Source organism: Aythya marila (assembly GCF_965140915.1).
Source record: "Aythya marila genome assembly, chromosome: 2".
Classification (NCBI taxonomy): domain Eukaryota; kingdom Metazoa; phylum Chordata; class Aves; order Anseriformes; family Anatidae; genus Aythya; species Aythya marila.
The window spans coordinates 81,618,231-81,630,084 of record NC_139043.1 but is presented as its reverse complement, the minus strand read 5'-3'; positions in this window follow the sequence as shown (position 1 = coordinate 81,630,084).

The following is an 11,854-nucleotide window of genomic DNA, read 5'->3' as shown; positions in this document are numbered from 1 at the left end:
CTGCTAACCTGGGCAACACTGCTGGCTAAGCCAATGGGGAATCTGTTTTAAGCTAAAAGGGCAGGGAAAGGTCAAAAGGTAAGGATTTTTTATTTTTATTCTTATTTACTTGTGAAAATGTCTGCCATACCAGCTCAGCAAGAGAGAAAAGAGCACGGAGGGTGCCCTTTGGCTCGTGCCCCCGGGCTCAGCCCAGCACCCTGACCTGCTCTGATGAAACTTCATGAGGTTTGTGAACTGTCAGAAGAAGGGGAGCATCTTTCTCTTTATGTGGAGTATTGAGGTGCATTATCATTTCTGCCTTTGGAATGAGCTTTTCATTATTTTCCTCGAAGAAGCACAATTCAAAATCGGCTGTGAAGAGGAAGGGCGAAGAATGCTGTCTAGCTCCCAGCCAAGCACAGCTTGCTCAGTTTTAGTGGTTAGATCCAGGCAAAAGGCTTACTGTAAGTAAGCAAAGGGTCTGAGGGCTGGGACAGGGGAGGATGGAAGAAAAATCAAAGTGTTGATTATTTTGCATGTGCGGACTTTCAAGGTGTGCTTGACTTTTGGAACAATCTTTTCAAAATAACTAATGGATGCGTAAAGTGGAAAAAAAAAAAAGGCAAACAAGAAAAACCCTGAAAACATTTTCTCCTTTTAGTATCTTTCTACAGTCACTACGTGAAAACATTTGAAGTACTTCCTACTTCTGTTAACTTCTGTTTATAGTTTCTGAGGTCTACTTCCTTCCTGTTATGATTTCAGTGGCGTTATAAATGACATGCTTTACTCCTGTCAACACCGAAGGCATAGCTGGTGTTTTTCAAACAATTTCAGTGTGTGATTTGTCTCAGCATTGGTTTTTCTTATTTTAATACGGCCACAGTTGGAGCTGCTTCATGAAAAGTTTCCTGCCGGAGTTCTGCAGCTGAAGTACGTGTCTCCAAAACTTGGTTCTGCTAAGTGGTTTTGCTCACTACTGTAAACTGTGTGAGCCTTAACGGGATTGTAGGTTAACCAGAAAGGAGGAGATGTATTTTAAGCTGAAATACAACGTAACAGGCTTTGTGGAAAAAACACAGGATTCACGTGAAAACCCCCGTGGCCTTTCAGGCGGGCATATGCTGTTTACATCAGCGTTTGTCAGCAGCGTGGAGGTGGGGAAACACCACCTTCGCGGAGAGCTTTCAGGAAAAAGCAGCATTTTCTCTTGCATGCTCACAGATCATTGTCTGTGTGTACATGCAGAGAGGCAGAGGGAGAGAGAGTACTTAAAAAAAAAAAAAAAAAAAAAGAGCAGAGTAGACTAGTTTGAAACAATCGTAGTATCTTATTTCCCAGGCAGAGTTATACATCAAGATCATTTGAACCAGGACGGCATGATTTTAGAGATTGCTAGGGTGTTTTTTATCTGAATGCAGAGGCTGCTGTGGCTCATGGGACTCTCAGGGTTTGCTCTTTGGATGTGAGTTTGGCCAGCTCTGAGGACAGGTTGAGAGCTCCCTGTGACTTGGAGCTGGCTGCAGTGGACACCCAGGTGGATAAATTTTGGGAGTCACCAAGAGCAAGCACCTGTATTCAAAGAGGAGCTAAAAAACCAGGTCAGATCCCTTGGTTCTGGGCTTGGATTTGGTTTTCCACTCTGCACTGGCAGAGTTTGACCCGAAAGCTGCAGTCCAGCTGAGCCTGCACGGGTTGGTGGATCATGAAAACAAAATAGTCAAGAAAGGGTAGAGCTCTGTCCATTTTTTTTTTTTTTCAGCTTTTAGATGTGAGTAGACCCATGCCTTGGAAAACAATGGGGATGAAACACAGGACTACATTTTGCAAACGCATTTTTATTGTTTCTGCAGCGCTGGCGCAGTGCAGCTGTCTCACATACATGCCCCTGCGGGCCAGCTGGCACTCTCCTGCCACTTCAGTGACAGTGTTGCTGGCTGAGCCCAGACTGGGGACCGCACACTGGTCACTCTTCTGAAATCAGTCTTCCAGGCTTTGGCTATCATTTCTTGCTCCCTTCAAAAACAAACAAACAAACAACAACAAAAAAAAACAGATCGGGCATTATGCACAAATTCTGTCTCTCAAGCCAAGAAAAGACAGATGTAGGTGACTTCTTTCCCACAAACCACAGGTGATGTGTGTTCTCCCTATTCCTGGGAAGTGTTTTCATTTTTGACCCCTGGGTTTGCTCTGTTTTCTTTTGAAGACTGCCTTCTGCATTCTTGCTCTGGAAAGGTCTGAAATCCAGAAACTTGTGGACTCGGGTTGGCCTGACTGTTCTCCCTGGCTTTTAATCTCTTTCCTGGCCAGGCAGAATTGATGTCCATGTAGCATCATTGGATCTCCACATATCCCTCTCAGAGCAGCATGTCCTGTCAACATGCAAATAAATATGGTGAGGAGCTTAGAGCATGTACATGTACCTTAGCAGCAGAAATATACTTACCAGTATCTCTCTGCTGTATCAGTGTTAGTGACACTAACTTTCTTCATGAAGAGCAGATGTTTAAATCTGAATCAGTCAGAGGGATGCCCCGATTTGTTCAGTCCTCCAAGATGTGGACTCTATGCTATTGGCTTGACTGAGCTGGGGATGGCACAGGCAGAGGTAAGACACTTTCCAGGGCAAGCACTTGGAAGTCCTTGAACTTTCTTTGACTTTGTCTCCGTAATTCATTAGTGTATCTCTATCCATAGGTAAATCCTACTCATATGTCAGGGGATTGTCTGTCTCATGTAGTCTTACGCCTTCTCCTCCTGATTTGTTATAGGTACCAGCTCTGGTACTTGCTCATCAAGAAATTTCCTTCTTTACTGGAGTCTGCAGCCATCTAGTAATGCTGTCCATTACCAAATACTTTGCTGTGTGTCTAGTTAATGCTTTTGTCTCCCTCTTGGGTCTCCTCTCAATCTTTCTTTGTGTTGACAGCAAGACCCAAAGGTAGGGAGCACTTCTTACGTATTTGCACAGTGCCAAGCACGATGGGCAATACCTTTGAAGGTAAGGCTCTGGACCACACCAGAATTGCTGTAATTGTGAGAAGGGTGTCCTTGGGTCTTGCCAGTTATGATTCTTACTCTAGAAACCACAAAGTGCTCAGCAGAATATAATCGTGGCAATCATTTATGCTAGGCTTTCCCATAGGAAGCTGGCGTGCAGCTTAATTCCGCATGAGACACCACATTCAAATTACTTTTTCTCAAGGAGGTGATTGAATCAATTGTTTCTCACGCTTATCTCAGAGCCATTCATAATTTTCTTACAAAAGGGAAGGCTGAGCATTTCCAGCCTCTAGCCTAGAGCATCTCAGTTCAGATGAAATCATTGTAGAGCTCGATGCCCTACCTTTTTGGTAGGTATTCCTTTCAAATTTCTCCTGGAGGTCAGGATTTGTATATCCTCAGAAACAAAAGTTATGGGTCAGGTCTAGCTACATCTCCAACAACTCATTTTCATTTCCTCTTTTCACACATGATCAAGAGGTTTAGCCTTCTTCATGACTGTCCCCTCCCACAGAAAAACCCATGCGAGTAGTGAGAGAGAAAGACTTCAAAAACAGGGTAAGTGACATCATCATGTATCTACTGTAGAGACGTCAGTCTCCAAGAAATAGGAAAGGTCAGAGCTGTTTAGAGCAAGGGGTTTTCACAAAACGGCTGAAAAACCCAGACCAGGTCTGAAGAAATCATGCCATCCTTTCCCTCTATCTTATCTTTCCCCCAAATATATGAAGACCCTCTGCTCAGAGGTTTGCAGCTGTGTGATTTTTTTTAATGTTGATCACCATCCTGAAGCTCAAGTTGGTCATGGTAGCCTTCACCAGGCTTGAGCTAAGTAGGAAATAACACGGGCTTTCCAGAAGAAAACTGTGGAACAAGTGACAGATATTTGCATGGGAACAGAGCAAAATGCTTTTTTTCCTTCCAAACGAAACACTTTTTTTTTTTTTTTTTTTTTTTTTTAACCCCATAGAGCTTCCCCTACCCCACCCCCAAAATAGCTAAATCCTGAGTGTTTTCATTGCACCACCTGAACAACTGCTGCCCTCTGGACTAATAACCACGGATTGTTGCTGGACTTTGCTCCACGTCTCCCGGCCATTCCACCAGCGGTGGGGCACCCGGGGTGGGCAGGATTGATGGAGGAGCAACGTGGTGCCCCCGCTCATCACTGCTTCATCACACCTGGGCTTCCTTCGTTTCGCCGGGTGGGAGCAGGCCGATGTGACCTCTGTCATGGAGGTGAGGCAGGGAGGTGGAGGACAGGGCAGCTTCCCCAGGAGAAGGTTTGGGAGGGGGTTTGCCTGGCGTCCTGACAGCCACCCATGGAGCGGATGCTGGGCACACAAGCACGAGACAGCGGCAGCCCAAAGGGTGACTCTGAAGTCTCACTTTCCTTTAAAACCATCGCTGTGCGAATAAAATGGCTCACCTACAATCCCCACAGATACAGGCCCTGTTTAAATATAGCAAGCCTTGATGTCTATCTGTAAATTACAAGGAAATGAATAAATCGAGGCAACGCAGACCGCAAAAAGGAAGTTTGAGATCAGCCCCAGGCTTTGGTTGGTCGGCTCCCGCCGAGGGAACCTGCCTAACCTTCACGATCCGCTACGGCAGCGGCACAGCCACTGAACCAAGCCCACGGCTCCCGATCCCCCGCTGCCTGCCCCCAGTCCTGAAGCTACCCGCAGCTTCGCACGCCTGCCCGCCTGCGCTCCCGGGGGCCTGGACCACGTGCGGTGGTCCGGGCAAGTGTCACGGGGGGGGCACGGAAATGCTGAACGAGCCCCTGCCGCCCAGTTTCTCAGGATCCCGGCCTTTTCTGCAAAACTACGAGCTCATTTTGGGCAGGCAGTGGGGGTGCGCAAGGGGTTGTGAAGAGGATCTGCACAGGAAGTTGGGGGGAAAGGTTTTGTTTCTTCTATTTCCTTTTTAATTTTTTTTTCTATTATTTTTTTTTCTTCCTTTTATTTATTTATTTATTTATTTCTTAAATTTAAAGCAAAGCTCCTGTGCTGCTTGCCATCCCACAGCCTGCTAGGCAGGCACAGATACTTGGCCAAGGGTATTTGGCTCAGCTTCACTTTTATTACGAGGGCTGATTTTTTTTTGTTTTGTTTTTATTTTTCTGCAAAGTTTAAAGCGAAGCCAAAATTGTTAAGGAAAAAAAAAAAAAAAAAAAAAAAGAAGATTTTTGCATACAGCATGTGTGTCTGCAGCTAGCAGGTCGTCCCCACCCCCCCCTAAAACAGCATTTCATATGATTGGCCTGTTTTGTTCCCATAGGACTGAAGGAAATGGTGCTAATGAGGTCCTAGAAGTTTTATGAAAATACTGAGATAGGGAGAGGAGACAGAAACAAGGATCACAAGGACACGTGTGAATGGAAGCCTGCTGCAGGCTCTCAAGATGTATCAGACACTCAATGTTTTACACTCCATCCAGGGGCAAGTGCCCATCGGTGCCTTAAACCTTATTAAACCACGCAGCCGGAGCTGCAGGGCACAGCAAGCAGGCCTCACTGACCGTGCTGCTCCTAAGCTCCGTGTTTCTCACAAGGTCTTGCAGAAAACAAACCACAACGTCCACATATTTGCTGCTCCTACAACAAAGGCTTTGATAGCCTAGTTTCTCCTTCTTCCACATGCTTGGTGCTCACAGAACAAAGGCAGTAACTCTGGCACCGCCAAAACTTCTTTACTTCTCACCGTGCAGGTGACTGAGCCCTGGCACAGGTTGCACAGGGACTTGGCGACATCTCCACTCTTGGAGATCTTCAGAAGCAGCCTGGACGTGGCCCTGGTGTGGTGCTGAGCAGCAAGAAAAGGCACGTCTGGCAGGCTGTAGGGTCTGTCAGCATTGCTCTTTACGGCTCAGCGGTGGCTGCAGGAGCGGAGCCGGGGGATAGGAGGGAAGCTGGCAGAGGACAGCTCATCTGCCATGTGTCCTTGAGCTGGGGATCATTAGGGCCATTTTGTGCATGCTGCCAGGGTGAGTGTGCCTTGCCTCTTGCAAGGGAAGGGGGGAGCAGTTCTGGAGTGGAGAAGTGGGTTTTGGCCAGGAGGAGAAGTCAGCTATTTCTCAGAAATAAGGCAGCACATACAGGCGTGGGGAGCAGGAAAGGCATGAAAAAAAAAAAATAATCAATGCATAATGTCAGCGCTCCCCCCTCCGCTTGCCTCCACCAAAAAAAGAAAAAAAGGAAGAGAGAAGCTAAAAATGGCCGAACAGAAAAGAGGAGGGGAGGTGTGAGCTGCTGCCTGTGGCTGCAGGGGGAAAGGGGGCTTGTGGGGCAGGGAGGATGGGGTCAGCTGCCCGGGGATGGGAGCAGGAGGGGGGCTGCAAGAGAATTGGGGTGGGACAGGTGAGCAGGGCAGCCCCAGGCCAGGAGGAAGCCTGGAGGCAACCCCAGGGCGAGTGGAGAAGAGGACAGGGAGCGAGAGGACTCCAAAGGGCAGCAGTGGCCTTAGCCAAGGAAGGCTGGGACGGGTGCCAACTGGAGGTGTAGGCAGAGGGAGAATTTGGGGATGCAGCCAGATTTGGGGAGAGAGCTTGAGGAAAGGGCTGGAGGGAGGGGAAGGGGAGAAGGTACAGCAGGAGGGATGATGCAGGCACTGTCTCTCTGTCAAGAAGGTTGAAGGGAGGACGGGGAAGAGGAATAGGATGGTGATGGTTGGAAGTTCATGGCTTGTTGTGTTTTGAGGGTTCAGTGTTGTAAGGCAAGATCTATAGGAGCCAGAGAAGAATGTTCTTGGAGGGCCTTGTCAGAAGGCTTTCGGTCACACTGGGAGAATGGGAAAAAGCAGATCTTGAACTGGGATAGAGGTTCCCAGAACAGACACGATGCCTGAGGGAGAGGAAGGCAGGGGACGCCGAGTTGTCAGAGGGGTCCTGGAGTTCAGCTGTGCAGAGAGTCACGGGGAGGCTGAAAACAGCAGAGGAGCCACAGCCAGTGATGCAGCTGAGGTCATGGAAAGGCCATGCAGAGACAAGAAGATGATGCTGAGGGAGAGGAGAGGGTGGTCATAGAGAAGGAACTGAGAGCCCAGAGATCAGATAAGGAGCAGCCTGTAGACTGAAGAACTTTTCTGAGAGGAGCAAAAGTTAACAAGTGGTCCTGATGTGGTGAAGCCTTAGTGAAAGTGGGATGTTGAATAATTCCTCAGTTCCTCAACAAAGTCAAGTGGAGCTTCCTTGGCTTCATGTAAGCATCTCCCCACAGCTACTCACGTGCTCCTGCCCAGCTCTCAGAAGCGCCTTGTTTGGAGAGAGAAGGCAAAAAGTATTATTTTTGGAGCAAAGACAGCAATTCCTGCTCAGTACACCATGGGCTCTCATCAAGACCCCAAAAGGTTTAATGGTCCAGGAAGGCTGATTTTCAGTAGCAATCAGTCCAATTAAGCATTAACTGTATTGCTAATGACACAAGGGTACTAGCTAGAATTACAGGTCAACACTTCTTTTCTTGGGAAGCATCAGCTCACTGGACTGGCAATGCCATGGCCTTGCTCCCAGCAGAAGACATCCCCGTGAGCTACACGGGTGCAAGGAAGTGCATGTGCCTAGCACAAACAGCACTGTGGTGCCTATAAAAACCTCTCCAAGCTCACAGCCCCTCTATTTTGGGTCTTGAGCAAGCATGAGTCAAGGGCCTCTGCCTAGCAAGAGCAACAACGAGGAAGGTTATAAGGTTATACTGCAGTCTGTGCACAGGGAAATGCTTGGTGATGTTGGACAAGGGGCAGACAGAAGTCTACAGTGGGTCCAGAGTAAACCCATGACCAGGGGTTACCCAAAGCCACCTGTGTGTTCCTGGAGCGTGTCTATCTGCAGGAACTTACCCAGACCTGCTTTTAAACGCACTGGGAGCAGGCGAGTGTTCAGCTAAACACAGAAAGCACAAGTGCCTTTTATCGCTTCTCACGCTGACGATTAAAGCAAAGGTTTTCTTTTCTCTCTGAGGAATATTGTGAGCTGTGCTCAGTCGTGTTGACAACAGCAGTAACAACAACGGCAATAAGTACTATTTCAGTGGGAGCAGAGGTGTTCATGTGATGCTTATAGGCTAAGAAGACGGAGTGGGGCAGGGCTGGGGGGGCTTGAAATCCTGACTTGCCTGGCTTTGTGGGCTGAGATTTCACCCCCAGGTGACAGTGAAGATTTAAACAATTGAGATGAGATAGTCACCTGGGAGCGGGTTTGTGATGTTACTTAACTTGTAGAGGCCATCCCATGAACCTCACGGCTTGTGAGCGGGGCCGCCTGTGTTGTGATGGCCAATTTCTAACCAAAGTGAGTTCTGTGGTGGAAATAATTATCTCATTGTCTGATTTAGTCACTTCGGCAAGGTGCTTGCAGAACGTAGTGGCTTTGTATAGGATAACAGAAAAGCAATGGGCTGGCTAATTTAATTAAAAGCGAATAGCTACAGTCTAGGCACTGACAGCATGTGGGAGGAAGTGGTGTTGTTTCCACTGTGACTGGCAGTGAACGACTAGCAAAAACAAGGTGGTTTGAGGAACGCTTGCGTGTTAATGGCATTTCCCTGTTCTGTTTGTCAAGCAAAGGTGGGAATATAGAGTCAGAACTTACTTGAATCAGTTCTTTTACAAGAAAAGACCAGGGGCCGCCATGGGAACGACGCCGAGCACCTGGCTGCCGCTGTGCGCAGGCAGCACTTGTGCTGCAGGGGCTTGGGCTCGGGCTTCTGTGGGTGAAACAGAAAAAAAAAAAGGCCCTTGTGCATGGGGTGCCGGGGGGTGACGGGCTGGGCTGTCTGCTGGGAGCACCCAGCGGTGTGTGGTGCCAGCGGGGCCTCACACCAGGGGGAAGGCAGCGGGCGCAGGGCATGCGGCGATGGCAGGCCCGCCTTGTGGCAGGAGGGTCTCCAGAAGTGAATCAGACACACTGTGCCTGACAGCCCCATTACGGCTTGGCAGAGCATCTTCCTCTCCCTGCCTCTGCCTGCATTCAGCTTCACCTCGTTACTGAGCTGAGCAGGGCCCTGGCAGTGGTGGTTGGCACACCACTGGGTCACCTTTAGGCTGCTAATCCCCTTCTGACCGCCTTGTCAAGTAGCCTTAAAATAAAGTTACTCTCCTCAAAATAAAGTTATAATTAATTCCAGAGTTTCAGTGACTTAACTATTCAGCCAGCATCTAGGGAAAGAGACTTTTACCACAGAGGCCCCATGGAAGCAGCACAAGGGGACTCGAGGCTGTAGCTGCCTCCCCTCCTCATCTGCTGAGAGCTGAGAGTATGTGTGCAGGGAGGGGGCCAGAGCTTTGCCGCATGGAAATTTGGCCTGTCTTTATTTGATGAGGCACTAACTAATGAGTACGTGGTGCCTGTAGGATGCAGGGACCCGCTGTGGGTGTGCATTCCCACCTGCAGCGCTGGTCCTGCAGCCACCACCCCACACCAGTACCGGGCACCTTGCTGCAGGTCAGTCTCTGCTTTCTGAGGGATCTCTTCTCTCCGCTATATAACAGCAAAAAATAAAATGAATACATCAGATATGCCACTGTCATTTCAAAGATTACAGGGGCATAAATCTGGAAAATGACATCAGGTTACTCTCCTCTTCCTATCCCCTAAGCACACCCCTGCCATAGTGGCAGCCGCTCCTTTGTGACTCAGGATAAAGCCAGCTAAATTTTTTAGCCCTGACAGAGCTGCGCCACTTGGAGCCTCCTGCCCTCCCCCTGCCTGTCTTGCTCTGTTCCAGCTTGTTTGGTAATATTACTTTATTTTCATCGTGTTACAAATCATAATCCTTGAATATGCCCAAAGCAGAGCCAGGCCATGCGATGCATGGGGCCATAACACACTGCTCCAGCTGGCCTGGGACTTCAGTCCCACAGTGCCCAGCAACAACTGCAGCTGAAATCTGAAATGGTTTTCGTCTGCTTCCCACTCTTGGGAAGTAACGGGGCTGGCATGAGCTGGGAATTGCAGTGGTGGGACCGGCATGTGTCACCTGCAGGTACAGCGCTGTACCTGCTGCGTGCCGGCCGCACTGTGGCGGCAGCTACTTGACCGTGCTCGCTCACATAAAAAAGCAGTTCCTTCTGTTCTGTGGTTGGCATCAGGAACTCCACACCAGTGATTTTTTTGTTTTCAAAAAGTCGTTGTCTTGTGGGGAGGAAGTGCAGCGCAAGGGTGCAGCCCCACAGCCCCTTGCCCCTGTCCTTGCAATCCCGCTGGACTGCCACAAGTCAGGAAACACCAAATGGACCCCAATACTTGGAAGCAAAATTGAAAGTGCACTGTTAGATGCTGGAGGTGGAACTTTTATTTATTTTATAATTTCTGAGGAGCACGAGGGGTTAGGGCCACCCCGAACCAATGAGCTGGCTGTGGGACACTGCAGCTGGGTGGCCCCACGCTCCCTGGCACCTTGCAGCCCTGTGGCCTGAGCCACGCTCATGGCAGCAGCAGCATTCTTGGGATTTGAGCTGCATCCCATGTAGGAGGGTGTTTATGTTTTTTTTTTTTTTTCTCTCGTTTTCTTTTTTTTTTTTTTTCTTTTTCCACTGCCGTCACAGGTCTGTCTGCTTTGCTTCTGCCTGTCAATAAGTCAGGGATGCTGGACAATAAGAACTCTGTTTTGAAGAAGAAGTGAGTTTTCTGACATTTGGGGGTTTGGGGCTTTCTCTTTTATTATTTTTTTTTGAACGAGAGGCTAGAAAAGAAAAATTTCTTTAAAATTTCCATTAAAATTTCCTGTGGAAAAAACATGCAACAAACAAGAAAATAAATATTAAAAAAATAATAATGAAAAACAAACAAAAACACATCAAAGATCAGCCACTCCCAGGCAAAGGCCACTGCTCCACACCAGCTGCCTCAGCCCGGTCTCGCCAGTCACCCTCCTGTGCATCACTGCAGGTGGCCCACCAGGGGCAGGGGGACACCTCTGTCCAACAAAAAGCCACCAGTGGCCAAAGATGAGCTGGGGCCACCTGCAAGGGGAGGTGTGAGCCCTGCTCCCCTGCAGTTTGGAGGCTCAGAGCTGCTGCTCCTTGCCAGCATCCGCAGGGAAAGCTGAGCCTGTGGCAAGAGCGTGGCAGTGCAGGGCAGGCTGGAGCAGCGCTGGTGCGCCTAACCCTGTTTTTCTAAAAACAGAAGGCTTACTCAGAAGCAGAATTGAGGTGCCACTCGTCTTCACTCCAGCCCTTTTTATATATAGTCCCCATTGCTCCTGATCTTACTGCAGCAGTCACCATATGAATTGCAGTGCAGAAGTGGTGGGAGGGAGGGAGGGGTCGGGGTGAGCTCACCCTGGGTGGGGGAGCTGCTGGACCCGGGGAGCCAGCGGCTGGGGAGTCCCCGCTGCAGGGCCTGCTCCAAAGAGCAGCCTTTGCCCTTCAGACTCTTGGTACGTTTTGTTGTTGTTGTTATCTTAAATGAAACCCATGTCTCTTCTTTTTCCCCCAGGGACAAAACATCAGTGTTTTCATTAATGTTTTCCTTCCTGTTTTGTTATTTCTTCTTTTTTTTTTTTTTCCTTTTTCCTTTTTTTTTTCTTTTTTTTTTTTTTTTTTTTTCCTTTTCATTTTCCTTTTACAGAGACAAGCTGCAAAATGAAGAGCTTTATTTTCCTACAACACAGAATATGCTGAGCATTTGCAATATGGGTGTGGATTAGTCTCAGGCCTTTTCAAGAGAGGTGCTTGAGGTCACCTCCATGAACTGGATTGACCTAGAACCTACACTCAAAGTGAGGGAAAGAGAGGTGCTTTGACCTTCCCTTTAGGCATCTTGGCATTGGAGACGGCAATATGCTTGCTTTCAGTTTGTCTATGACTTAGAAGATCCCCAGAACCATTAACAAAACGTCTTGAGGAACCACATATGCCTCATG